Genomic DNA, 27339 nt, shown 5'->3' on the forward strand with positions numbered 1-27339 from the left:
CTTTCCCATGAGTTCACGTCAATATTGAAGTCTTTTATATAGGATATCAGATTGTCTTTGAACCGTTTGCACTTCCCACCAGCTCTTCTCATTTCGCACCGGAATTCACCATAAAGCAGTTATTTTGGTTTGCGCGAGTCTGTCATCCGATACACATCGCATACCCAGCGGGTTTGCGCTTTGCGGATCGTGGTTATGACGCTTGGGAGCTTGAACCTCTCGAGAACATCAGTGTCTGGGATCTTGTCTTACCACCGAATGTTCAAGATGTCCCGAAGACATCGAGAATAGAGGTGGTTTAGTTGTATTCGTTACGTCTGAAGAGGACCCACGTTTCAAAACCATACAGAAGAGATGTCAGGATAACAGCTTTGTACACTTTGACCTTTGTGTACTGCTGAATTCCTCTTCGTTCCCAGACTGTTTTCCTGAGTCTGCCAAAGGAGCCGCTGGCCTTGGCAATGCGGTTGGTGATTTCGATGCCGATGTTGGAACACGAGAGAGTGTACTGCAAAGGTAGGTTAAATAGTCTACTGCTTTAAAGCTCTGCCCATTTACTTGGATGTTCAGTTCCTGGTACGTGTTGCCAGAAGCAGGCTGCTGCATGACTTCTGTCTTGCTCATGCTTATTGTAAGACCGAAGTTCTCACATGCTGAAGAAAATTTGTCCACTTCCAGTTGCATTTATTGCTCTTTGGTGGCATTGAGAGCACGGTCGTCAGCAAAAAAGAGGTCTCTGATAACTCTTTCCTTGACTTTATTGACAGCTTGTAGACGGCGGATATTGAAGAGCTTCCAATCACACCGGTACCGGATTTGGATGCGAGGAGTAACTTCCCTGAAGGCGTCAGTCAGCATTGCAAAAAAAGGCATGCTGAAAAGCGTTGCTGCTTACAAGCAACCTTGTTTTAAGCCGTTGGTTACCAGGAAAGGGGCTGTGATATCGCCGTCATCAGTTACTCGTGCCTACATACCGTCATGAACTGCCTTACAATTTTCACGAACTTTTCCGGGCAACCAAATTTGACATGATCTTCCACAGGCCTTCCCTGCTCACTGAGTCGAAAGCCTTCCTGAGATCAACGAAATTAATGTACTCTTGATATTGTTCTTAGCTCTTGGAGTTTGCGAGCGGCAAATATCATATCGATGGTTCCGCGACCTGTGCGAAAACCGCATTGCCTTTCTGGAAGGTTACGCTGTTCCAGGTGTTTCAGAAGATGGTTTAGAAGAACACGAGCTAGTATTTTGCCTGCAATTGAGAGGAGAGAGATACCTCGGTGATTACCGCAAGACTGTTTATTGCCCTTCCTTGTGTAGATGTGACAATTGTTGCGTCTTTGAAGTATTGAGGTAGAGTTTCGCTTTGCCACAACTCTTGGAACACACACACATTCAGTTATATATATATATATATATATATATATATATATATATATATATATATATATATGTATATATCTTGGCAGTACTTCCCAAACGAAGATTCAATGAAGGGGATTTTCCACGTCGACTGCTGGCACGGTTGTTGCTGACAAGCGCGATGCGGGACAAGCAAGTTTGCCCACAACGGCTGCAGTCAAATATCACATAAGGTGTGACTTCTGTTGCTTCCAGAATCTTTCTCCCGAATCCCTCCTCTCGCAGATTTTCTGTGTAGGACAGTACGTCGCCCCAAGACTACGGCCAGCAGCGAGACCAGACGAGTGTATGTGGGCAATGTGTATATATATATATATATATATATATATATATATATATATATATATATATATTAGATTTATCCGTCGTTAAAACCGTGTGAACTAAAAGAGACTACTACACTAAAAACACATAAAATCTAAGATTTTATAAATCCAACAATACAAAAATAGACATACATATTACTGTTAAGGTTACAAATTATGAAATAGTAAAGCGGTTTGATAAGAAACAACAATAAATTAAACGATCTTACTTATAAATACTATTTTAAACCCTTTTAATTCTTAATGTAAACTCCTGTAACCAAACACAATAGTAGTTACGTTTCTAAGTGGTCGGTTTAGTTTCTCAAGATTAAATCTATAAAGTAGATTTTATTGTGTTAATTTGCGTAATCTGCATCTAGAAACGCGTTATAATTACTAGCAAATATTTCTTAATACGTTGTAGCTAATAAAAAGGTACACTTTAAACTTGTAAATATCGGCAATAGAACTGTTTATTTACAATAAGTGCTTCATGCCATATTTATGTGTAAGGTATGTGTCAATATAATTACCGAACTGTGCACAAAACAGATACTATAAAGCTAATTTGCTGCACTTTATAGAAAAACAATAAAACATTCGTCAATTAACAACTTTACATTATGCATATGAGATCGAATACAGAAGATCACACATATAATCGGGATAAAATAGATATTAATATTAAAATGACCCAATGAAATTTATCATTCTATACTTTACAATTCATACTACTCTCACGCGAATGTTTTATGTAACACATATATGCACACACACACACACACACACTCACACATATATATGCATATATATGCATATATATATATATATATATATATATATATATATATATATATATATATATATATATATATATATATATATGCACTATCAAGCCGCCTTGCATTGTGGGCCATGAAATACGCTTAAATATATTTTCTTAATGCATATATATTTGAAAAAGAATATATATATATATATAAGAATATAATTATATATATATATATATATATATATATATTCTTTTTCAAATATAGCTATCAACTGACACGTATTTCGTCGTCCACGACTCATCAGATTGGCTGAATCTCGCTAGATTTAGCCACTCTGATGAGTCATGGGCGACGAAACATGTGTCAGTGGATAATTATATTTTAAAAATAATATATGCCGCTCTTCATTAAAAGGGTGTACCAGATTGGTCAATGGGAAAATTATTCCCAACAAGCATTTAGGTAAAAACGCACTTTCGTATAAATACTTGAATTAATTCAGGAGAGTATCGCTAACAAAAACAAATAAAAACATACACACACACACACACACACACACATATATATATATATATATATATATATATATATATATATATATATATATATATATTAAAAAGTTTAACAATGACTCGTGCGCGACCACCCATAATCGAAACCAAAATATTAAGCTACAATGTACATTTTTCTTTGAGGTTTAGGCATGACTTTTTAAGATATTTCAGATGCAAAGCCTAAAGGTAAAGCATGCACCGATAGTTATTACGGTAGGCATCCCTATTCGTAATGCCGTCATAGCTCTTTTACCCGAGACATTTATTATTCCTTGTAATTTTTACACTTTGGCATAGATTTACACCGGCTAAGACGCACTTAAAAAGGTTCGCATGAGTTAGAATACCCTATATATAAAGATGATTAATGTAGAGTAAAAACTGTCAGAAACGTTTCATAGGCAAACATTTTTAACAAATATATATACGCCTAGATAAATATATATATATATATATATATATATATATATATATATATATATATATATATATATATACTAGCATTTCAGCCCGGCGTTGCCTTGGTGTTTGGAGGTGTATGCTGAGCCAAAAAAAAAAAAGAGTAATTTTTTTTTTAATTTGACTCCAATTATGACCCCTTAAAATTTATAGTTTCGGGCTCAAATCACTTTATTAAATTAGATCCAGGTTCAAGGAACATATATCTAAAATTTCAAGTGTCTAGACCATAAAATTGTCGGAGGAGTTTGGTAGAGTTCTTAAAGGTACAAATCGTTGAAATTTGACCCCTTAACAGCCAAATTTCTTGCTGACAACCGTCACATCGATTTTCCCCAATCTCCGTACCCGGTATTTCAAATTTCGAGTCTATAGACTAAAAATTGACAGAGTTATTGCGTAGGGAAATGTACACAGACAGACAGACAGATAGACACGTTCACTTTTATAGATATACTAGCATTTCAGCCCGGCGTTGCCCGGGTGTTTGGAGGTGTATGCTGAGCAAAAAAAAAAAAAAAAAAAAAGAGTAATTTTTTTTTTAATTTGACCCCTATTATGACCCCTTAAAATTTATAGTTTCGGGCTCAAATCACTTTATTAAGTTAGATCCAGGTTCAAGGAACCTATATCTAAAATGTCAAGTGTCTAGACCCAAAATTTTCGGAGGAGTTTGGTAGAGTTCTTAAAGGTCAAATCGTTGAAATTTGACCTCTTAACAGCCAATCTGGCTGATACCCGTCACATCGATTTTCCCAAATCTCAGTACCCGGTATTTCAAATTTCGAGTCTATAGACGAAAATTTGACAGAGTTATTGTGTAGGGAAATGTACACAGACAGACAGACAGACAGACAGACACGTTCACTTTTATAGATATATAGATAGATAGATAGACAGATAGATAGATGAAACAAAAATATATACGTATGCATAAATATATATGGAAACGATTTTGTGTTCATTGTAAGCTTTATACGCAAATATTTCGCAAGTATAAATCATGTAGAATATCTGCATGAATATAATTACCCGTAATAGTTAACTAAAGGTGATCAACCTATAAGAAAACTGAAAAAAAACTAATAGGGAATTAATTAAAAATGAATGTTTAAAAGAATATGCAAATTAGTTAGATCTTTTGCTAATGAATTCAATTCGATAACTCATATATAAGAAATTGTATTTTCTTTTTAAATAAATAGAAAAATAGGGTTTTTAATATGAATATCACTACACACTAAAGGAATACGGAATTATATATATATATATGTGTGTGTGTGTTTACGATAATCATTTCACGCTAATATTAAGCAAGTATAATAATGGAGGATATCTGAAGGGGTGGATATAATTACACAGATTATTAAACTAAAGATGATAATCCCATGAGAAACGAATTAAAATGTAACAGGTGAAAAATTAAAATGTGTGCTTTAACAAATATGCAAATTACCGAGTTTTTATTTTTTTGCGGATGAATACAATTCTACGACCAATGCATCAAAGATTTATATTTTTTCAATAAATAGAAGAATAGTCTAGTTTTTTGCTGCTGTTGCAGTATTATGGTGTAGAAGATACTAGCTTACAGAACATTTTGTTTAGTTCATGAGTGACAAGGATTACCAAAGACCCACATTTTATTTTTGAGTTGACCTGAGATTAAGTTTGGTGTTCATGTCTATTTTAGCATGAAAAAAGTATTTAATATCACTCAGTGTAGTAGCTTTTCTCATGCTACTCTTGGTTAATGGTGAGGGCCCATCCTTACTAAGACATAACTCAGCGGGTTCTTTCTGCTCCTCTTTTAGGGAGCTGTTTCCCCCACATTAAAAACGGCCTTGTGTTACATTTTGCTTTCGTGGGGAAGCAAATAAATAATAAACGTTCCTTTTCAGATCTGAATTAAAGATCAAGCCCCGAAGCTTGTCAAAACATGGGGCTTTTCCTAGACGAGGCCCACCAATTTCAATTAATTCCAGATGGGGATCAGAAAGTTGATGATGTAAGGGTAGGAGTTTGGTTTTGGATGCATTAAAAGTAACCAGCCTAGTCTTCCCCCACTGAACCACGCGCTCGAGATCAGAGGGGAGAGAATGTCAATTACGCCCCTTGATGTATTGCCATAGATGGTCCTATTAACGAATGATTTAAGTGTGTGTTTTAGGAGATCATTGATGTAGATCAGGAAGAGAGTAGGACCGAGGTTTGACTCCTGAGGTACTCCAGCATTAATAATGCATTCCTCTGATTTTTGTCTATCAACCACTACTCTTATAAACCAATCAAAGAGAACTGATTTAATGATTGAGAAAACATTTTCAGTTATACTGTAGCTGGAAATCGTGTGAAGTAGGCCTTTATGTCATACCTTGTCGAAGGCGTTTAATATGTCAAGAGTAATTGTCCTAGAAAGAATGCCTTTGTCAAGAGATTCGCTAATCCTATAAGATATAAGCGTTAGCACATCTGGAGTAGACCTTTCAGAACAGAAACAATATTGCGTGTCACTAAGGAGGGTATTTCTGCTTAGGTGGTTGACTATTTCTCTATTTAATATGAATTCCAGCAACTTACTCATGACACACAGGAGAGTTATTGGTTTGTACTGAAAGGTAGATGACTTATCACCTTAATTCTTAAACACATGTCATACTGATGAGTGTTTCCAGGGTGTTGGAAAGCACTTCTCTTTAAGGCAACTCTTAAACGTAAGTATCGGATCAAGTTCTAGCTGAAGCTTTTTTACACTATAATTTGGATGCCGTCAGGGGCAGTTGCTTTACGGGAATCAAGGTTTTCCATTAGCTGGACGACCTCATGCAGAGATATTTGTATTTACCTAGCGTGTTCTGTGTTTATAGGAGGAAATATGAGGAGTTTATGGCCTTCGTCGCATAGGGTAGAATTAGCTGCAAAGTTCGTTGCAAATAGTGTAGCCTTGTCGGGTGCTGACGGTATGACCTCTGTTCAATTGATAATGTTTGGGATACAACGTACAATTCTGTACAGGATTTTATTTGCTATTTGCCAAAAATGGTGGGAACAAAAACGCTTTTCATCTACTTTTGATTCAACGGACTTAGCATATAGCTCTCTTGCATTTTTGATTACTGTTTTACAATGGCTGCTGGCGTCCCTGATATCAGTTTTAGTCTCAGTGCATCTATTACGTTGGTAGCTATGAAAAAAGTGAGTTCTGTGTGCGATGGCAGCAGCACATTTTGGGGAGAACCATGGCTGGCTGTTAGGTTTTTGTTGGAATTTTTTGGATGGTATGAGTCGGTATAGCCCTACAAGTTACCATTCGGCCAAGTCTGATACTATAAAAGACACAACATTTTTAAAAATGGAATGCAGAGTTATATCAGATATAAATGTACGGAAGCTATCCCAGTAAGCCATGGAGTATCAGTATAAATTACGCTGGAGGGGTACATCTGGGAACTTATTGCATTTCATTTTCATCTTACCTTATTCGACGGAGTGCTCCAAGGCTCCTAGAGGAGAAGAAAAACGGAACTTTAACATAGCTCAGGGGAAGTTGAGAGAAAAAGGTCTAGAAGGATTGTATACTGACCTGTAGTATCGGGCACACGGGTGGGCTCGCGAAAAATCTTAGTGAGGTCATAAGCAATGGCAAATCATGACAGAACCTCCCCTGATTTTCTGGCTTGTTTGTGTGTGTCAGCCATTCCCCAGAGATGTGAATGTTGGCTGAGGGATGTGCAGACAGGATGTGGTCTATTTTCTAAGATATACTCTTTAAGATAGTAACTCTGCTCTAATAGGCCGATAAGGGACAAATATAAAAACAGTGTTGTTAGCAAGTGCAACCCGGAAGCACATATAAGGTAAATTATGATATTCTCTAGACATATCCCTGCCACACGAGAAGCCATCTTTAATGTAGGCACATATTCCATGCCCATGGCGATCTTGGTGGTCAGATTTATATGTACAGTTAGAGTATCCGTTAATTATGATCTCATCTAGGAAAGTGGTCTGCCCTATTCTGCGAGTAGGACTTTTCCATAATAACTAAGCGGATGTCGGCGATCAAGCTGACTTAGGTGCTGCGCTAAGTCTTGTTTGTGATATTATCGAGGTCTGGTTTAATATAGTCTAGCAGGTTCAGGTGAGAAGAGAGAGATCGCCAGTGAAACAAGTGTACATATATATGGATCGACTCAGATACTTATTCTCATCAATTTTGTTTAATATGTAGGAAGACCCCCCTTTCCAGCTTGAATGATGAAAAATGTCAAGAACGGGTTCTTGTAAATAACACGACCCCATAGAAAACAAATTTAGGCATGACTATTTTGCACATTATCGTAGATTGAGCAAATATTGTTTTGCGTGATTTCGGTTTATGAATTAACCAATAAGTAAATAATTGCTCTAATAAAATAAAATATAAAAAATAAGGGTTAAAATGTATGCCCCCCTTTTAATAGAAAATAGTAACTTTTTTAAAAATATAGGACAATACTTTAAGTAACAAAATTCACATGCATGTGATAAACATATTAAAACGTTATAAAGTTTCAGACTTCCTCTCAATAAATAAAAGTAATTAAGAAAAAATATTTACTAATACATATTTTAATTCGTAGTACCATCATTTCTCGTGTTGTTGCACTGAACAGAAATTCTGATATGCTCAGATAAATCCGTATGCTATTAACAACGGTAGTGTTAATGCTATTCAATGAAAAATTACAAATGTTGGTTGATAGGCGTAAAAAAGTATATATATATATATATATATATATATATATATATATATATATATATATATATATATATATATACTAGCACTTCAGTCCGATGGTGCCGGGGTGTTTGGATGTGTATGTTGAGCAAAGGAGGAAAAGAACAGGAAAACTCGCTGACATCTTTGCTGTAAGAACCATCGACACACCGGAAATTACTTATGTTTAAATTAATGCTAGACAATCGAGAGGAGGGGATGACTTTCAAAAAGGTCGGCGAAAAAAGCAACCCCCTATGGAAAAATGTCCAGTTGAAGAGGAAGATAGACATATTTTTAACCAATTTTTCGATATTTGTCGTCTTAAATGTCGAAGTTGAAAACAATACTGCTTTGGTAAAATCTGTTGCCACTGTCGAACGTTTTAGGAAAACATGCATACAACATTTATATATTGGTAGAAATTTTCGACCAAAACTTACTAAAAAGCTTGTCCTATCTGAGTACCGTTTATGTCAAATTTCAAACGTTTAGATCAGAAATGGTCCGAGTAATTTGATAGAGACCGCAGAGGTCACATTTTTTTAAAACTTTGACCTCTATTAAGACCCCTTAACATTTATTGCGTAGGAAAATGTACACACACAGACACACACACAGATGCGTACACGTTCATTCATTATCAATCACTACATTTTCAAAAAAATACCTTTTTAAGAGGCTATAAGTTTTCTAAAATTAAAATTATATGACCATATTTAATCAGTACATGAAAAATATGAAAAATCCTAAAAACAGCAATTACTAGCATTTCGCAGAATTCCCCGGGCGTTTGGAGGTGGAGGTTGAGGAAAAAAAAACAGTTATTTTTTTTTTTAATTTGTACCCCTATTATGAGCATTTATTGTTTTGGGTTCAAATACACTTATTATGTTAGATCAATACCCTATATTTAAAGTTTCAAGTATTTAGACTCCACATTGTCGGAGGAGTTTAGTAGAGTTCTCAAAATAGAGTTCTCAAAATATAAATACACAGACACACAGACACCCACAAATACACATTCACTTATATATATATATATATATATATATATATATATATATATATATATATATATATATATATATATATATATATATATAAGTGAATGTGTATTTGTGGGTGTCTGTGCAATATTTCTTTCAACTTAAAATGGCAAATAATTGAGACTTGCAAATCATATAAACCAGGAGATAAATTTTGTACATTATGTACAAAAGAAACCGTAAAAATTTTAAAATATGAAGATATAAAAAGCACAACCAAACTAGTAAATTCAAGACACGAGCTTCTATCGTGTAATCATAAACGTTGGTTTAAATTTAATAAATATAAACCACCTTAAATCATTAAAAATTACTCATTAGTAAAAATAGATTTTTTTTTTTTTTTTTTTTTTTTAATAAATTAAGTTAAACCAATTACCGCCCTTAGACTCGTAAATCAAATAATAAATAAAGCCATGACAATTATCTCCCCTTAAAAACTTGCAAAAAAAAAAAAAAAAAAAAAACTCTCTCTCTATAGATATTAACTGTAGCGTCTCTAAATCAAAATACGCTAACGGAAACAATTTACTGCACGAGCGTCGCCCTTTTAAAATTCATCATTCAATAAAATAAAAAGCTATAGCAAACATCTAAATGACTACTTTAAATACAGTTCCTGAGTTCAAAAAAAGAAAAACCAAAAGGTAATTATATATCTATATATTTTTAAATCAAATTTATTATGTAAATTCAAAAATATATATTTTTTTTCTACTCATTTCTATCTCTAACCTATACCAATTTCCTTATTAATTTTCTTATAAATTTTATATCCAAACCTTTTACTTCAATTTTTCAGATTCATCTGCCTTACTTTTAATGCTAGGTTTATTTTTGGTGTCTTTTCAATTCAATAGAAATCCTCCTAAATTTGCTGATGAGGAGACCGTGCTTACCAAAAAAACTATGTATAATTATTCTACGTGACTTCATGTATACCACAAATAAAAAGCACGGATTTCCGAAACGATCGTACAGATAATTGACTTTGTTGTTGTTCCTTCTTATGAAACTGATTTTTAATTTAATTAAATTTTGATTTTTAAATTTTAAAAATTTTAAAACTTTTAAATTATAAATCACATTACTTAATATTGAATTAGCTCTAGGACATTTAACTATCGAGCTTATTATATATCTAAATTACAACGAGCATTTCCTGTATTTTAATTAAACTAGTAATTTCACTATTACATTAAAATACACTTAGCTCTTTAGACTATTATTCTAATCTCCTTTAAATTATATATATATATATATATATATATATATATATATATATATATATATATATATATATATATATATATATACTATCATGGGTACCCGGTGTTGCCCGGGTAATTGGAGGTGTATGCTGAGGAAAAACAATAATGGTCAATTTTTTTTAATTTGACCCCTATTATGACCCCTCAACATTTAGTGCTATATTTAAATCTTTGTCCAAAGTCTCTATATCTAAAATTTCAATTGTTTACACCCCAAATTGGCGGAGGAGGTTGGTAGAGTTCTCAAAGGTCAGATTGTTGAAACTATGGCCTCTTAACAGACAAATTTCCGTCCGTAAACCGATCACATAGATATTCCTAAATCTCAGTACACTGTACACCAAATTTCGGGTCTTGAAAATTGACCAAGTTATTGCGTAGGGAAATGTACACAGACAGCCACACAGACACGTTCAGTTTTATAGATATACTAGCATGGGTGCCGGGCGTTGCCCGTGTGTTTAGAGGTGTTTGCTGAGCAAAAAAACAAAACAAACAAAAACGGTCATTTTGTTTTTAATTTGAGCCCTAATATGACCCCTTTATCATTTTTTGGGGGCAATTTGAGATATTAAGTTAGATCCATGTCCAAGGAACCTATATCTAAAATTTCAGGTGTTTAGACCAGAAAGTGCCTGAGGAGTTTGGTAGATTTCTCAAAGGTTAAACCGATGAACTGTAACCCCTTAACAGGTAAACCTTTGGCCCAAAAGAGGCCACATAGATTTACCCTTTATATAAAACTTGGAGTCTGTAGACTTAAAATTGACAGACTGAGGGGAATATACACAGACAGACAAACAGACCCACAAACAAACACACAGAAATGTTCATTTTTATAGATACACTTGCATGACTGCACGGCGCTGCCCGGGTATGAGGTGTAGGCTGAGCAAAAAAAAAAACGCCATTTTTTAATATTTGACTCCTATTATGACCCCTTAAAATTTATTGTCTCGGGTTCTAATCAATTTATTTAATAAAGCGCATGCCCAAGGTACCTATATCAAAAATGTCAAGTATATAGACGCAAATGAAATGTCAACTCGACTCTGTAGACTAAAAATTAACAGAGTTATTGCGTGGGTAGATGTACACAGACAGATACACAGACAGGCACACATACATATAAATCAACTCGTTCACTTTTACAGATAGATAGATAGATAGATAGATAGATAGATAAATAGATATATTTTTTTAACAAAAATATATACGTATACATACATATATATGGAAACAATTTTGTGTTTACAATAAACTCTGTTCGCAAATTTTATGCAAGTATAAACCAGGTAGAATATCTGCATGAATATAATTACAGGTAATAGTTAAGTAAAGATTATTATCCCACTTAAAAAACCGAAGCAACTGATAGAGAATTAACTAAAATGCATTCTTTAAAGAATATGCAAATTAGCTAGATTGTTTGCTAGTGAATGCAATTCCATAACCAATATCTAAGAAAATTGTTTTTCTACATTTTAAATAAACAGAAAATATGGTTTTTAATATGAATATCGATACCCGCAAAAGAAAACCGAATTTATAGGAGTATATATATATATATATATATATATATATATATATATATATATATATATATAAATTATTAGCTATATATATAAAGTATGAGTTATATATATATATATATATATATATATATATATATATAAACTATTAACTACAAACATAGGTTACACAAATTGCAAAAAAGTGGAAAAATCTGTGGATGATTTACCTATTACATACAATTAATGAATAACCCATATTTACAAATAAGTATTGTAATCGACTCTTGAACCATTGGTCTTTTTGTGCTTCTCCCAAATAGAAATCCCGCACGATGGAGTTAATTTCATAAAGGAAGAACATCAACTATGTATGGGGAAAATATCGCGTTTCTAATTTAAAAAATCACCGGTTGCGATCACTGACCTTCCAAGGAATCACTTTAAAATTTTCATACTAAATGAAACCGAGTGATAATAATCGAACACATTCGAATCAGGAAGTAGATAAACATGTCGTCAAATTAAAAGTATATGTGCTGTCTACATTTATGTAGCTGTGATTATCTTTTGCTGAGAAAATGTTTCATTTTATTAACGGTAAAGTTATAAACCACGAGATTTAATAGGTACTTGGATAAACCTGCACGATGTTATTCAAACCGTACAGCTTCTCCAATGAACACGGAAGGATCTATGTGTAAATCCGTGACTATCATAAAAAAAAAACACATTTTCGGTTATCTTTCGGAATTTTTACATGGCATCGCTCCACCTTAGGTAGATAGCTATTTCATCAGAGGCGATTAAAGGAATACCAATATATAACAATATGAGGGCAAAATGAGTAAAACAGGAGTTACAAGGATATTCAGGAGTAAACCTAAACTTCATATTCTTTTTTCTCCAAAAATATTATAGAAAAATTGTACGTTAATCTTTATCACAACTATAACTTACCACCAAAACCAAATGCGAAAACCTTATTTCATAGAGTTGACCGTATGTGAATCTAATACCATCGGTTGGTTCCCTGATTATTATAGCATAGATGGCTTCGCTCTCAATTTCAAAGTAAAACAGATTTTTATGTGTCGTCTATATAATAATCACAATCAGAGTTGTATAGCAACTTGTCCTTTAGGCCAAGATCATAGTGTAGTATCTATTCTTATGCTACACTTCACATTTCTGTGCTTAATCAATAGAGGATAAATGATTCAGGATTGAGCCATTTTTTAATTTTTTCCTATCCAGAGTTGGGAGTTGGAAAGCTTTATTTTCCGCACTTTGAAAACCGCCTTTCTGTCTCCCTTTGTGTTCGTTGGGAGGCAATTAAATAGTAATAATGAATATCTGCTCAACATACGCCCAATGTGATTACCACACTGTTCGGTCCTAAACGCTTATCCTCGAGTTGATTATGGGCAATAATCAGGGATGACTCCTTCTGTAAACATTGAATCTTAGATAGTATGTGTCATAAGTAAATTAAAACTTGGCACTTATGTCCGAGTAATAAGTTGCATATTTTATTACATCCTCTATGTAGAATAAAAAAAATATGACGTTTAAAAATTCCGAGAAACCGAAAATATATTGTGCAGGTGTCATTATTTCATATGTCACATATTTTTAATCCGTAACTCGCGTGATAACATAATAGCGGACTTTGTCTACTCGCTTTTCGAGACATGTACATGTTTAATATACTGATCACGAGAGACGTTCAAGTATATGGTGTTGAAACATAATAGTTTAGCTAGTCGGAATGGTGGTATGTAAGAACATTAATATATAAAATTACGACAATAATTAAGTAATCTCAAAATGGCACCGGAGGAAAAATAAATCAATAAGCCTAAAGGCTAGAATAGTGTGTGTGTCGTTACAAAACTAATAGCTCTTATATTTTGTACACAAAATGCAGAGGAGACACCGAGGACAAATAATACCAATTAATCGAGCCAAACTTTTGCCCGAGAATCTGTTTCCCTATATATTCCACCCCATTATCTTAACATGTTTGCGAACGATATACGATGACCGTGGATGTGTTTTACTAGCGTGATTTAATATACGAGGTTTTTCTAAAGTAAAGCTTACTATTTTCAGAAACGCAAATAATTGAAGAGCTATAGAGGTTTAACGATAAAACAAGCGCCATTTTGTGCCCCAAGAATATATTCTTTTAAATAATGACAACGTTTCTCAATGAAATTTTGCCATAAATCCATTGTCCCATCTCTGCCTCGGAGGCATGCCATTAACAGAATTGTTTTAAGCACCTTCCACCGTCAATATAGGCAACAAAGAGTGACGCTTTTTGATAAAAAACTGCATATGTATAGTCAGCATACGAATACATTTTATTATAAAATCTGAGTTATTTAGATTAATAAAGAAGGCATTACTTTTGAAACACATATCTTACACTCTCAGTATTTTATTATAATTAGTTTATTTTTATATTACTTCATTGCGAAATATATTGTATTCCACAGAAATAAGCCAATATCGTATAAATCTTGTGAATTATTTCAAACATGGGCTTTGATAATCAGTGCAAATTGAAGGCTATCACATATCTCATAACTTTAATAAACTAAAACAATGTCAGATTGGTTTCAAATACCATACTCATTACACATGGTTTCGTATATTTTGCGTTTCGATTCTTAGATGTATCGCATGCCTGCTAAGATGATCTACATTTTCTTCTGTATTCTGATAGCCAATTTGCACAGATTACGAAAATATTCAATGGAAACACTTCGTTTTACTAGAATATATCAGTCGCGGATTGTGTAAAATACTCGACCAGTAGAAACAAGTCATTTATGTTCCATTTTTTCAGACCGATAGATATTATAGTAATAGACAGCCCTAACAGATGTACTCTTCTAGGTTTTGTCTCATATAGCTTTTGATTTACTTGTTGCAAATTTTATCAATGTCAACTAGCTCGTTATGGGTACATATTACGTCTTGATTTATGAAAGTATATGATCTGAACTGTACATTGCACGTTAAGCGAAACATTATACTATAAATATGACGCCACTGAAATTACTAAAGTATTTGTTGGCGTGCCCAGGCGTAATGTGCAACGGTAACGGTGAATAGCTTTTTTTCAAAATACGCCACTCTCTTACATAAAATGTTTGTTTTGCCCATCATATAATTATACCGCTGTAAATTGTGAACAAACCTCGCTGAATCTAAATGTCACCAGATCATACTATTAGTCGGGAAATTGTCGGTAATTATTGTCATTAATATAATAAATAAGGGCATCTGAAAACAAGTGTTGAATTCAATATTATAGGAATACATTTAGAATGTAAATATAATGGTGCAATTAGTAATCACAATTTCGAATTGAAATTGATATTTCAAAATACAATGTCCTGCATGCTTATTCCTTGATACGTCATTAATATCTAATATTGTTTAGGAAACTATCTGTAACGAATATTTTTATCGTAATCAAAATTCAAACGTGTTTCCATAATGTGTTTTTTTTAACTGAAAGATATACTGGGTGTCTAACATAAGTACTGATGGAGGTAGAAGACGAGACTGTGCAAAGAATGGTAAGACAGCGATTATTACTAGATTCAATTTACTAAAACAATAAAAAAGGAATCACTTTGCTATCTTTCTGCAAATTTATGTAATATTTATTGCTACTCGAGAAGCAGTTATTAAAAACAAATCGATTTTATTGTAAACCTGAACACTTCAATCTATGATATATATATATATATATATATATATATATATATATATATATATATATGTATATATATATATATTATATATGTATCATATTTACTATATAGCCTATCATTATAGGGAAAGTCTCATAATACTGTAAGGGTTTATTTCTAGAAAACAACAACGAATTAATCATTCAGAATTTTATCATTCGTTTTCTCTATTTTATGGTTTCTTTTTATAGTGAAAATAGATTTTTTCTAAAGCACTGGACTCTTGTTGGAACGCTAACTATATTATAAGTTATGATGTACGGTATTTTATTCACCCCATCTTATATGGCATCAGCTATCGAGTTTAAGCACTAGCACAAAGTGGGGTGTCTGATCTAGTAATACAATAACCATTTTCTGTCTTCGGTTACTGATGATAAAACCTGACATGAGTAAAATCAATTACTATTGTTTCAGAAGCAAATGTTTGGTTATTAAAAAGCTGAATTTAATCGACATTACACTTACAGTGTGTGTACTACTATCTTGTTAGTGTAGCAAGTAAAGAGGGTTCTGTAGGTAATGCGACATGCAATATTTCGTTGTGTGCAAATTTAATCTTAAAACGAAATAATGTGTAAAGAAACATGCATGTAAATTACTTGAATTAGCAAAAAAGTGAAGTCGTTGAAACTTATTAATAGAAACGAATTTCTTTAGTATTGCCTGCGATCGTTAAAAAAACTACTTGGAGCTTCATAACTAAACCTGGTAATTATGTATTCAGTTTCATTATAAACACACTACTATATTTAGAAAAATAACCACAGACCTATGAATTCATATACGCAAAAGTTGCCATTTTTCTTTACTGCCTAGATCCAACAGCGTCTATAAAAACATGCTGCTTAATTATGCAAATACTAATAAACATCATCATCATCATTATCATCATCATTAATAATAATAATAATAATAATAATAATAATAATAATAATAATAATAATAATAATAATAATATTAATAATAATAATAGCAGCTTAAATGAAAACCGAGGAAAAAACGTTAAACCATAAAGGAGAATAAAAAACGATATATATGACCTGCACTTGGAGACTAACAAAGATTCAATGACTAAAATCAAACATACCATCAAAAGAAGGAGGCTAGTTATTCTACTAGTACAGAATAGTAGACAAAATATGACGATGCATACTCCGAGAAAGCATTGTGAAAATAGGAAATCAGTAGAAAATAAAACTTAGGTAGCAGATGGACAAAAAAAATTGCTTATGACAGGACTGAGCTAACCAAAAATGTGTTGATTGAGGATGTAGTACAATGTAAGGTAAAATTATCAAATTGAGCAAGAAAAAATAATATTAGGGATTGGAACTGACACCATGAGAATATTATATCATGACCAAAAATACTGAGAAGTATAATCCAAGGAGAAAACCTATCACTGTTATTACGTATCATAGCTATAATACCCGTTATCCAAATATCAGATGAAATACGAACTGGATATTATTGATAGTTTTTTCAGCTAGACGAGTGTTTCTTGCGAAATTTTCGCGAGAGGGGTCCGAGATTGAAGCTTAATCGAGCACTTGTCATGAAAATAACGATACAGCAGAGAAAAAATCGCAACATCTCTTTTGTGATATAGAGATTGCACTGAAGAGAAAAGTGCATATGCGACGAGACTACGAAGTCTATTTTGCACTCTTTCAATGTAGGATACGTCCTTTCTAAAAGCTCCTGCCCAGATGTGAAAAAATTATCCATCCTTTGAGGTACCTGTCTCTTATATAGATAGAGAATTGCATTTGCAGTGAGATATCTACTGGATCGATAGAACGATCTCATCATTTTTCCCGCGGACTTTACAACGGATTCAATGTACGTGTTCATTTAAGATCAGGAATAAAGGTCAAGCTCAGAAGGTGGGCCATACATGAGGCCTCCCAAAAAAGAGAACAATTCATTTCGATTGATCCCAGCTGGGGACCAAAGCGTTGCTGATGTAAAATTAAAAGCTTGGTTTTGGTTGCATTAAAAGAAAAGAGCAACTTATGTATCACGCGCCCAAGATCAAAGAAGAGAGAATCGGAGAGAACTTGGTGGTTTAAGGTATTAGATGTGCTGCCATTGGTGGTAGTGTCATCAGCATAAATTCCTATGAATGATGTAAGAATGTGATTTGGATGATCATTAATGTAGATCAGATAGGTGTGAATCCTTAGCTAAACTCCCTAAGTGCTTCAAGCATTAATACTGAAAGCTTCTGATTTCTACCCATCAATTAGTACTCTTATGAACCTTATACTACTAATTAATGAAAACTGTAGGAATAGGATGGCGCGAATAGCTCAACATCCATAGTCTCGACGAAGGATGTATTAGGGAACCTAAACAATTACACCATGCAATCTATGAACACATATAATATGTTACTATCAAAAGACGATGATGACCGAATCTACGTGGAAAAGAAGGAAAAGATAAGGCGGCAATACATTAGAATGGTGAAAACGACTGAAAAAATTAGAAAAATAAATAATACAGGACTCAGAAACGTAATCACCACTGTGAAACTAAAAAAAAAGCAAAAAAGAAAGTAAAAGAAACTGAGACCATAAGAAAATGTAAAGAAAGACACGGCGGTTGCCTTGCATAAAAATCTATGCGTTTAAAGAAAATGCCCTCAAGCTTAATTTTAATTTAGTGAAGACTGTGAAAAAATTATCAAAATACACAAAAGCAAAATATTAAATAGCAACCAAATTCCAATTTTACCTGCATTCAAAATTGCAAGATAATGTAATTGGTTAAAAAAGCCTCAATACACAGTTAAACGAAATTGCTTTGTCAAATCTCTAGTTTATAAATAACCATGGCTACTGAGTAAATGTAAGTAAATATTATGTTGGCATGGATTCAAACGAGATTTTCGGTCATAAATATTACTATGATATTTTAAATATAAGAACAGTGCATCAGTTGCAACATCTATTGAATTTTAAATGAGCAAAACGGAACACTGGTTTTTAAATAGGGCATTCTTTAGAAAACATCACATGCAAATCCCTCAACTCACCTTTCTACATTAAGTCAAAGACTGTTAATTTTCAGATTGAAGAACAGATGTAATGACCTTAATGAAATTAAAATAAAATCTCTATTTACTCCCGGTCACTATAAATTGCACATCATTAGACATTAAATATCCTTTTATGATTTTGGGCAATTTTTATTGTTATCTTCATTTTGCATTACTATGACGTATACAATTCGCGGAATATTTTATTTTTACGTGGTAAAAGTAAGCTCGAGTTTTGTAAACCCATTGCGATTACTGTTACTTGCAATTTAACTTTCATGAAGAATAGCTATTTTCCAGTCGTCTCTTTTACTCGTACTAATTTTTATACCCACTTCGATCCACTACCGTTTTATTCTTCTATTTTTACCGTTGTTTTTAATTCTCCTAACCACTAGTATAAAACATTCCTCGCTTTTCTTACTTTTCAATGAATCTTCCTCTATAAATTTCTATTATCGATTTTTTCTGCTTATTACAACTAATACATCTTTAACACTTTTACTAGTGAGAATTTGGAAACGGATATATGCTAATTATATTTTTTGTCCTTCAGTCCTCATTTCCAACGAGTGTTTTTTCTGACAAAGGGTAAAAAAAGCTGCTTCCCCGGTAGAGAGTACTTTGTGAGATGTAGCCTGAGATGCCAGAAACTTTCTGTTTCTATGTCGATCCTTGTGGTAATGACACTATCAAGGGTGCTGGAGGTAAACGTTTCAACTGGGCTTACGTTATCTGCCTGATAGTCAGGGACCCGTACCTTGGATTAACCATTAAGGAGACTGTTCTATCAGCAGGTGCAAGTACCGGGGCTGCTGTATTGCCATTTGGCGAATGGATTCTGGACCATACAGTAGTTTCTGGTAGGGCCTCTCGATGTCATATTAGTGGGTAATTGTTACGACTTTACCTTGTCATGTGATACAAAAGAAAATCTTATCTTATTCTCTCTTATTTTCCCTCTCTGTCCTGCTCCGACCAAGTCTATCGACCTCCTCCAAAAATCCCAAAAACTCAACATGATACATCTCCAAAAACAAAAACACGAATAAACCTAGAACCACATCTGGACCGCTCATCCTAACACAAACATGAGAATGACTGAAGTAATACACGGGTAAATAAGTAAATAAACAAATAGAAAAACAAATAAGCTAACACCTCCGCACCCAACCAACCCTGTTACTCGCAAAGCTTATCTTCATTCCCATAACTCGTTTACAAAAAAAAAAACACACACACAAACAAAGTGTGTTTATTTTCGTTTTTCATCAGGAATTCCGCTTTTGGAATTTTTTTCCTGATGAGTTCTCTACTTACTAAATACTAGAAGACTAAAAATTGCTCATGATTGGGTAATAATAAATAACTGCTTACCTAAAGACAAATTGAAAATGTAACTTGATCTACTCCGGTAGAGCACTCCTGTATTAATCTCGCTGCATTTCACTGAATATTCCACCTTTGAAAAATAGCAACCTAAAATTATATATATATATATATATATATATATATATATATATATATATATATATATATATATATATATATATATATAACGCAACTATCATTCCTCATCTAAGATATCGAATATCCCGATGGAAATTTGAGGAGGCGAAGCAATCAAAAACAACGTAGCGGTCAAAAAGTTAATGGCATAAAAATCTGTTAACTTTAAATGTTTTTATGTACAAAATTTGCAACTTTAGATTTATTCACAGTAACAGATATACTGGATTTAGGAAAACACTTTGCATAACACATGGAAAAAATAGAATTCAGTCATTGAATTCAAATTTTTGACTGCTGATGAAATAAAATCATATATTTCAGCGTCTAACATTGTTTCATTAGTGTTTGAATGTTACAAGTGTCGTACAACATATAGACCAACCACTAAAACGGTGTAAAGTTACAACACCAGCAGTTGAATTAAGGTTATACACACGTTTGCGTTTTGATTGTCGTTACGCCTGTTACCTCACTTACATCTTGATCATGACACACTTCTACAGCGTTCTCTATTTTCTTTTTATAGTTAATTCTATTAGAGTTACGTTCATCGATCTTGGGTATGCATTTGCATATGTACATCCATTTAAACTGGTGGATGTTATAATCAAGTGTGTATTTTCCCTGAAATTATTATCATTCTTGATGTATATTTGTCAGACTTTTTTTATGTTGCGGCCGTAGAATTCTAATCACACTTTGACATTTACACTATTAGGCACACTCCGAAATCGTTTTCTGTAGACCGGAATTTTATGTGATATATCTGCTTCTAACTTATATCCATGACTGAGATTGTTTATCAGATTCCAAGCAGAACAAGATATACAACAGAGAAATTGAATTTTTATATTATTAATGCATAATTTAGGTCATATTTACAGTGAACATTGTGATCCTCACTAGACATTCTGACAAAATTAGAAATACTTTTCGAACGTGTCTCGTATTTTCTGAAACGTGATACAATATATGAATACAAACAATTCTGATAGCGTACAAGTAAAAACAAATACCAGTATTCACTCACAGTTCAATAAACAAAACAGTTATCTACATCGATACTAATTGTGTATGCTCACCACTTTTAATAGTTGCGATGATACTATTGCCAATGATAGGAAACACGCACCGAATGTACTTAATCGTACAAACATGGCTACGCTAAATTTCTTTTTATCTTCTGTCATCGTAAACGTTAATAAACTACGATGGACCAATTATTAATACATTTCTACTTATATAAATACGAAAGATAAAGAAGCATAGGTGATTTTATTTACAAACTACCAGGGGTCACCAGCCGTAAAATATGTTTTAATACATGTTGTTTTCGAATTCATTGTTATAAAAAACAATTCTATATCGTACATAATATATAGTATTTATTTCAAAACTAAGAAAATAACTTATGTGCAACCATCATACTCGGAACAACGATATTTAGCTGAATCAATAGGTAAGAAATAGTTAATAAACTTAAAGTAATGGACTGATGCATGCGCAAAACGATCTAAAATTACGTCACCAAATTCAAATGGATAACTTGCTTTTCAACATGGACGCTTTACTCATCATGTTAAATGAATATTCTAATCGTTATAAACCATCCAAAGTGTAGACTTTCTATTTGTCTGTTAATTCCATGCATGAGTGTAAGAGTTTTTTGGCTAAATATTTTGACACCAGAGACAGGCATTCACATCTATATCTACTGCTTTAGTTATATCACAAGAATCGTGGGGACAAAGCATGTGTGTTATGGTTTAGTACCACTCATGCCAAAAGATATCAATCTTAATTAAGTGAAGAAAATAATGGACCTGGATTGTTGTTTTATAGCATCGCCAAAAACTGAAAAAAAAAAACAATATTTTTTTAACGAATTGAATTCATTATTTTTGAACAACATAGTTTTCCAGAAAGAGTAAACCTGAATTTAGTCATACGATAAGCAGAATAATATAAAAAAAAAAATCATATCTTAATAGAATTTTCACTAAGCCGCAATCAGAGCCTCACCAGATAGTTAACAAGTAAGAGATGTTCCTATTTACTAGACTCCCCATGAGTACACAGTTTGACACACGGTATTAATGTTGAAAAATCAGGATGCCCAAAATGGGACACTCCTTATCGGAGCAAACATGCAAAAATGTCTTAATTTAGAAATGTTTCTCTTTCATTGTAGAGGGAATATATGTTTAGTGTAGCGTAAGAACGGATAGTGTATTCTGATTTTAGTACTTAAATCAGTGACGTGGTATTCACCAACAAATATGGAAAACATATCCCCGCTTCTTCATTTGTGGTCACCCATACTTTAAAATGTGTGTTTAATGCAACCTAATACACAGATACCTTTTTTCTTTTATAATTGCATTAAATTATAATTTCAAACGACATTTATGTAAAAACCCTTTGATATTATGTTATTGTTCGCTTTATATATGTTTCCTTCACACTAATTGTTATCAGGTTTTAAGTTTTTTTTTTCTAGTTAATGCCTGTGAAAAGTAAACTCTTATTGCGGTTTACTTATATTTTTACGTTAACTATTAATACTGTATTTAAAAAAATAATTACATTTTTAAGTTTTATGATTACAATCATTTCACATTCTTATGCCATGTAACCATATATTTCTGTATAAACTACATGAGACTGTTGTATAAAATTGATGTTCTCCAATTTTATATCGCATAATTCCTGAAGAAAGATTTCATTAGAATTGGGTTTCTCTTATGATTGTGATATACCATAGCAGCATTCTTAGAAGTATTTTGGAAAATGAAGAGGTAAAAACTGTTTGTAAATACAGAGCAACATTCTTTCTATCGCCTTCCGTAGATGTATTAATATAACGTAACAGCAAATTGCCGTAACAAATCAGCGTATTTTTAGCAATATGAGAAGTTATTTATCGATGCTTACTATTTTCGTATCGATTCTTGAAAGCTTCTTTCCGGTTTAGTCGTGCCTAGATTTTTTTTAATGTTATATATAATGTGTATTTAAATTGTGTGTTTTTCTGATATTGTTTCTTTTATACTCGTCTACATAATCCTGAAATATATGCTACATTTATAACACAGGTGAATTCTATATTATACAATATACTATATTTTGGTCTCTTTTGATATAGGATACTAGAATTTCCAAAAATGTAAACATTTTATCTAAGCTTTATTGAAATGAGTATTGCTGTAATATAACATATCTAATAAATTATTTTTTAATAATTTACAGCTTTCCTACTGCTAAGTGAATTGCAACATTTAAAACAGACTTCGGATTAAGTGAATACATAAAGGTAGCGTGCAGTAATATTGCCTGTCTCTCTGTTTTTACTCAGTGTCTGTAAAGTCTTGATACATAAATAAATTGATCCGGGAGTTTTCTAAAATATTTTGAATTAAACATGCTTACGACGTCACAGATCAGAGAATGTGTAAAATTATATTATTTAAATTAAACAAAAAACTCAGCGGAAATGGACATCTACCTAAGTATATACAATTAAATTGAGCAAACTCTGAAACTTCTCCCAAAATTGTTTTCTTTATAATGTGAATCTGATAGTAGAGCAAATTGTTTACAGTTTATGTACGTAGATAGACACATATTACGAAAGTTTTACTAACTCTAGATTGAAGCTCAGACACGAAAAAACGATAAAGCAGATATTGATACGCAACATCTTCTGTTGTAAGCAAAAGCAAGTAGGAAGGCGGCAACATTATTGGATGCGAGATTTCATCAACGATATTTTACACTCTTAAATAAAGAAGCGCACTGTTTATAAAGCCGTCCCAGATCTTTATATGGACTTGTTAGTAGGTAGTTTACCGTTTTACATGTAGTGTATAATTTCACGAGATACTCCCAGAAAGGTTCGAATTACCCAGTTATAATATTTAGCGGCTTTAATAAAAAGATTTAATAAAAATGTGTCATTTCTAGTCCTTATGTGAACGTGGCTGCGACATAATAGATATAGATCTAGTAGTTAAACAAGAGCGATTTCTTCAAAAGATTTTACAAAGAAAAAAACTAATCGAAGCTAAATTAAAGACTTGTGTTGCATTGGAAGAAAGATAGATAAAGAATATATGTTTACACATATTTTCCAAAACGGGGGTTGTTTAAATAACAGGATCTTCTACTAAATGGCTGAGCAATGTTAAAACATGATCTGATCCGAACTGTTAAAGATATCAGACAATAAGTATTGGTAATTCCACCTTTCAGAGAAGTATAAAATTACATAAAAATCTAGGCACGTGATCCAACAGATAAAAGATTCTACGCCTGAAATCATTCATGTATTAATTATTGTTGTAACATTTGGGCTGGTGAATCTGCTACTAGTCTGTCACACATGGACAGAGGTGGAAAGAGATCCGCCAACCTAATAGGTCCTGATCTGTTTCCCATCGACGAAATGTTGCATTCTACTACCTGTTCTAGAAGCATTTTAATGGAAAATGCTCTGACGAACTTCTTGTCCCATCTCGACGTTAATACCCCCGACATACCAGACAACCAGATAAATTCACTCCCTACACACTAGAGATCCCAAAGTTTAAGAAATAATTCTACTCTAATAGTTTCTTCCCCAGAGTTGATAGACTTTGAAATTCTTTTCCGATTTTCGGCGTTCGCAACTGTACTGACATGCAGAAGTTCAAGTGTAATGTAAACAGACATCCTGTTGCTTATCTCTCTTCATATTATCGCTACAACTTATGCCCCTGATAGTTGCCTCCTACTTCAAGTGGCACTGTGCCTTGTTTGGGGTTAATATTGAATAAAAAATGCAAGCACCGTTGCGAATGATTTTCTTTTTAAATTTCATTTATGACTTATTTAAAATCCGCCTTAAGAAGCATTTAAGCAAGAAGCTACACACTGAGATGAACATAAATTACAACAGAAGCCAGGAAAAATGTATGGAAATGTTACAATTATTTTATAATGCGTCAATAAACGAAACTTAATCTTTTGTAATATAAGCTATAGGATAGACGATTAGAAAGAAATACACAATTTTCTTTACGTCTTTTATAACCTCCGAAGCAAAATTGATGAAAATCGTGTATATTATAAAATGAATCAAATTATGAGCATAAACACAATGCATGCAGGTTATTTATATAATAATTAAATGTGCAAAGCAACATTAATGTAATTTTATACTTGCTCACAAAGGTCTTATATGTTTAAATGACATCGAGACAAATAATATTTGTCTGCAAAATGCCATCTCTGTCTCTTATGAAAATGTGGAGATTTATTATGCCATCACATAATATGGATACTCAATTAACTCTTTTATAAAGAGGAGTTCTTATTTTTTTAGTCATGATTACGAAAGGCTTTCTTCCTCGCATTGCGAGTAATAAGAATTAGACTTATTTTAAGGCTTTTTATATTTTCTCGATATTGCTGAGACATTGAAGCAAAGTTTATCATTTAAAAACCGTATTCGAGTGCAAAACATATTGATATAACTGAAATTGAGAATATGTTTATATTCTAATACTTAATTCAATGCAAAAATAATAAGTTATTTTTTTCTAAAATAAATAAAGGATCTTACGTTTGTTTTTAAAAACGGTGAGATCAGTATATCTGACGCAATTAAATTTTGGCGCACAATGCATTTCGAAAGAGAATTCTCTAATAAATTTAGAAAATAAGAGATGCAGATTATTCACTAAGAACACTGCTGATACGTACGGAAATGTGTTATTTGTACAATATTTCGTAAAAAATGACTGCCATGTTCCCTTTAAAAACCGATATAATTAGAACATGGGTGCGGCTAATTGTATAATTTGATAGATACAAATTTTTGAATTTGCGGTGAATTTGGATTTTTATATGAGCGTGCCTAATAGAAATAAGTAGCTGGGTTAATTTTGCTGGACGGTATGATGCGCCTGATGCCGACCCCAGCATAGTTCTTATACGGGACCCCATAAACATATGAATACATGGTTTTCATATATATATATATATATATATATATATATATATATATATATATATGTATATATATATATATATGAGCAGTTAATAAAATATGTTAAACAACACTTTGAAATGAGTTAAAAACATATATAATCTAAAAAGAAAACGCTAGATAAATCGATAGTCCTTAATGCGCGGAGCTTCGAAGAAATACTCTCCCGCTCATCAAAGGTTAGGAATTAGCAAAATGCGGGATCGGATTTTGCATGCAGAAGTATTTGATGATACAACATGTACGTCAAAGATCTTACTTGAAAACAAAATAAGTTAAGCAGAGGGAATATGGTAAAGAAAAAGGTGATTACACACGAATGGCTAGTCTGGTAGAAGATAAAAAATCCAGTGACGGTAAAATCCAAATGTAAAACTTCAAGAAAGTTAAAAGAATTTCCATTTGTACAAGTAAAATCCAAGGGAATTCCTTAATTGGAAGAAGATGGTCAATAATAATGCAAAGACAATCCATGGAATAATTCACAAAGATGTGTACAAGGAAAAAATAATAATATTAATAAAAGAAAAATAAGAGGTGCTTATCACTCTACTTCCGAGACATAACTATAAATAAAAAAGATCTGGGAAGTAAAAAAAAAAATGATAAAGTTAAATATGAAATAAAAAATAAAGGGAAACAGAAGTCAAAACGACCGAGACAGGAAATGTTAAAGGCGCGGGAATATATATATAGGGTAAAATAATATAGGTCAATTGAAATGTACAAGGCATCACTTGAAAATGTCAGCAAGAGTTATTAAACGACACTAAAAGGAAACTAAAAAGGGGAAATAAAAATAAATAAATAAATGTATAATAAATAGATAGAAAAAAAGAATAAATAAATAAAACAATATAATAAAAATATAATA

The 27339-nt window shown here is 32.6% G+C and overlaps 1 protein-coding gene across 4 annotated transcripts in view; it reads left to right on the plus strand.

The window, feature by feature from the left end:
- Positions 1 to 27339, plus strand: part of LOC145283516 (neuropeptide Y receptor type 2-like) — a 1003835-nt gene that overhangs the window by 293827 nt on the left and 682669 nt on the right. For 2 of the 4 annotated variants that reach the window (XM_080132357.1, XM_080132358.1), the window contains exon 3: positions 23687 to 23750. The exons of the other annotated variants lie outside the window; for them this stretch is intronic. The gene's annotated coding sequence lies outside the window, so the exon portion shown is untranslated. The remainder of the gene's footprint in view (positions 1 to 23686; positions 23751 to 27339) is intronic. 4 annotated transcript variants of the gene reach the window in all.

The sequence above is a fragment of the Euprymna scolopes genome, chromosome 8 (genome assembly GCF_053919585.1).
Source record: "Euprymna scolopes isolate OS-2025 chromosome 8, ASM5391958v1, whole genome shotgun sequence".
Lineage (NCBI taxonomy): Eukaryota > Metazoa > Mollusca > Cephalopoda > Sepiida > Sepiolidae > Euprymna > Euprymna scolopes.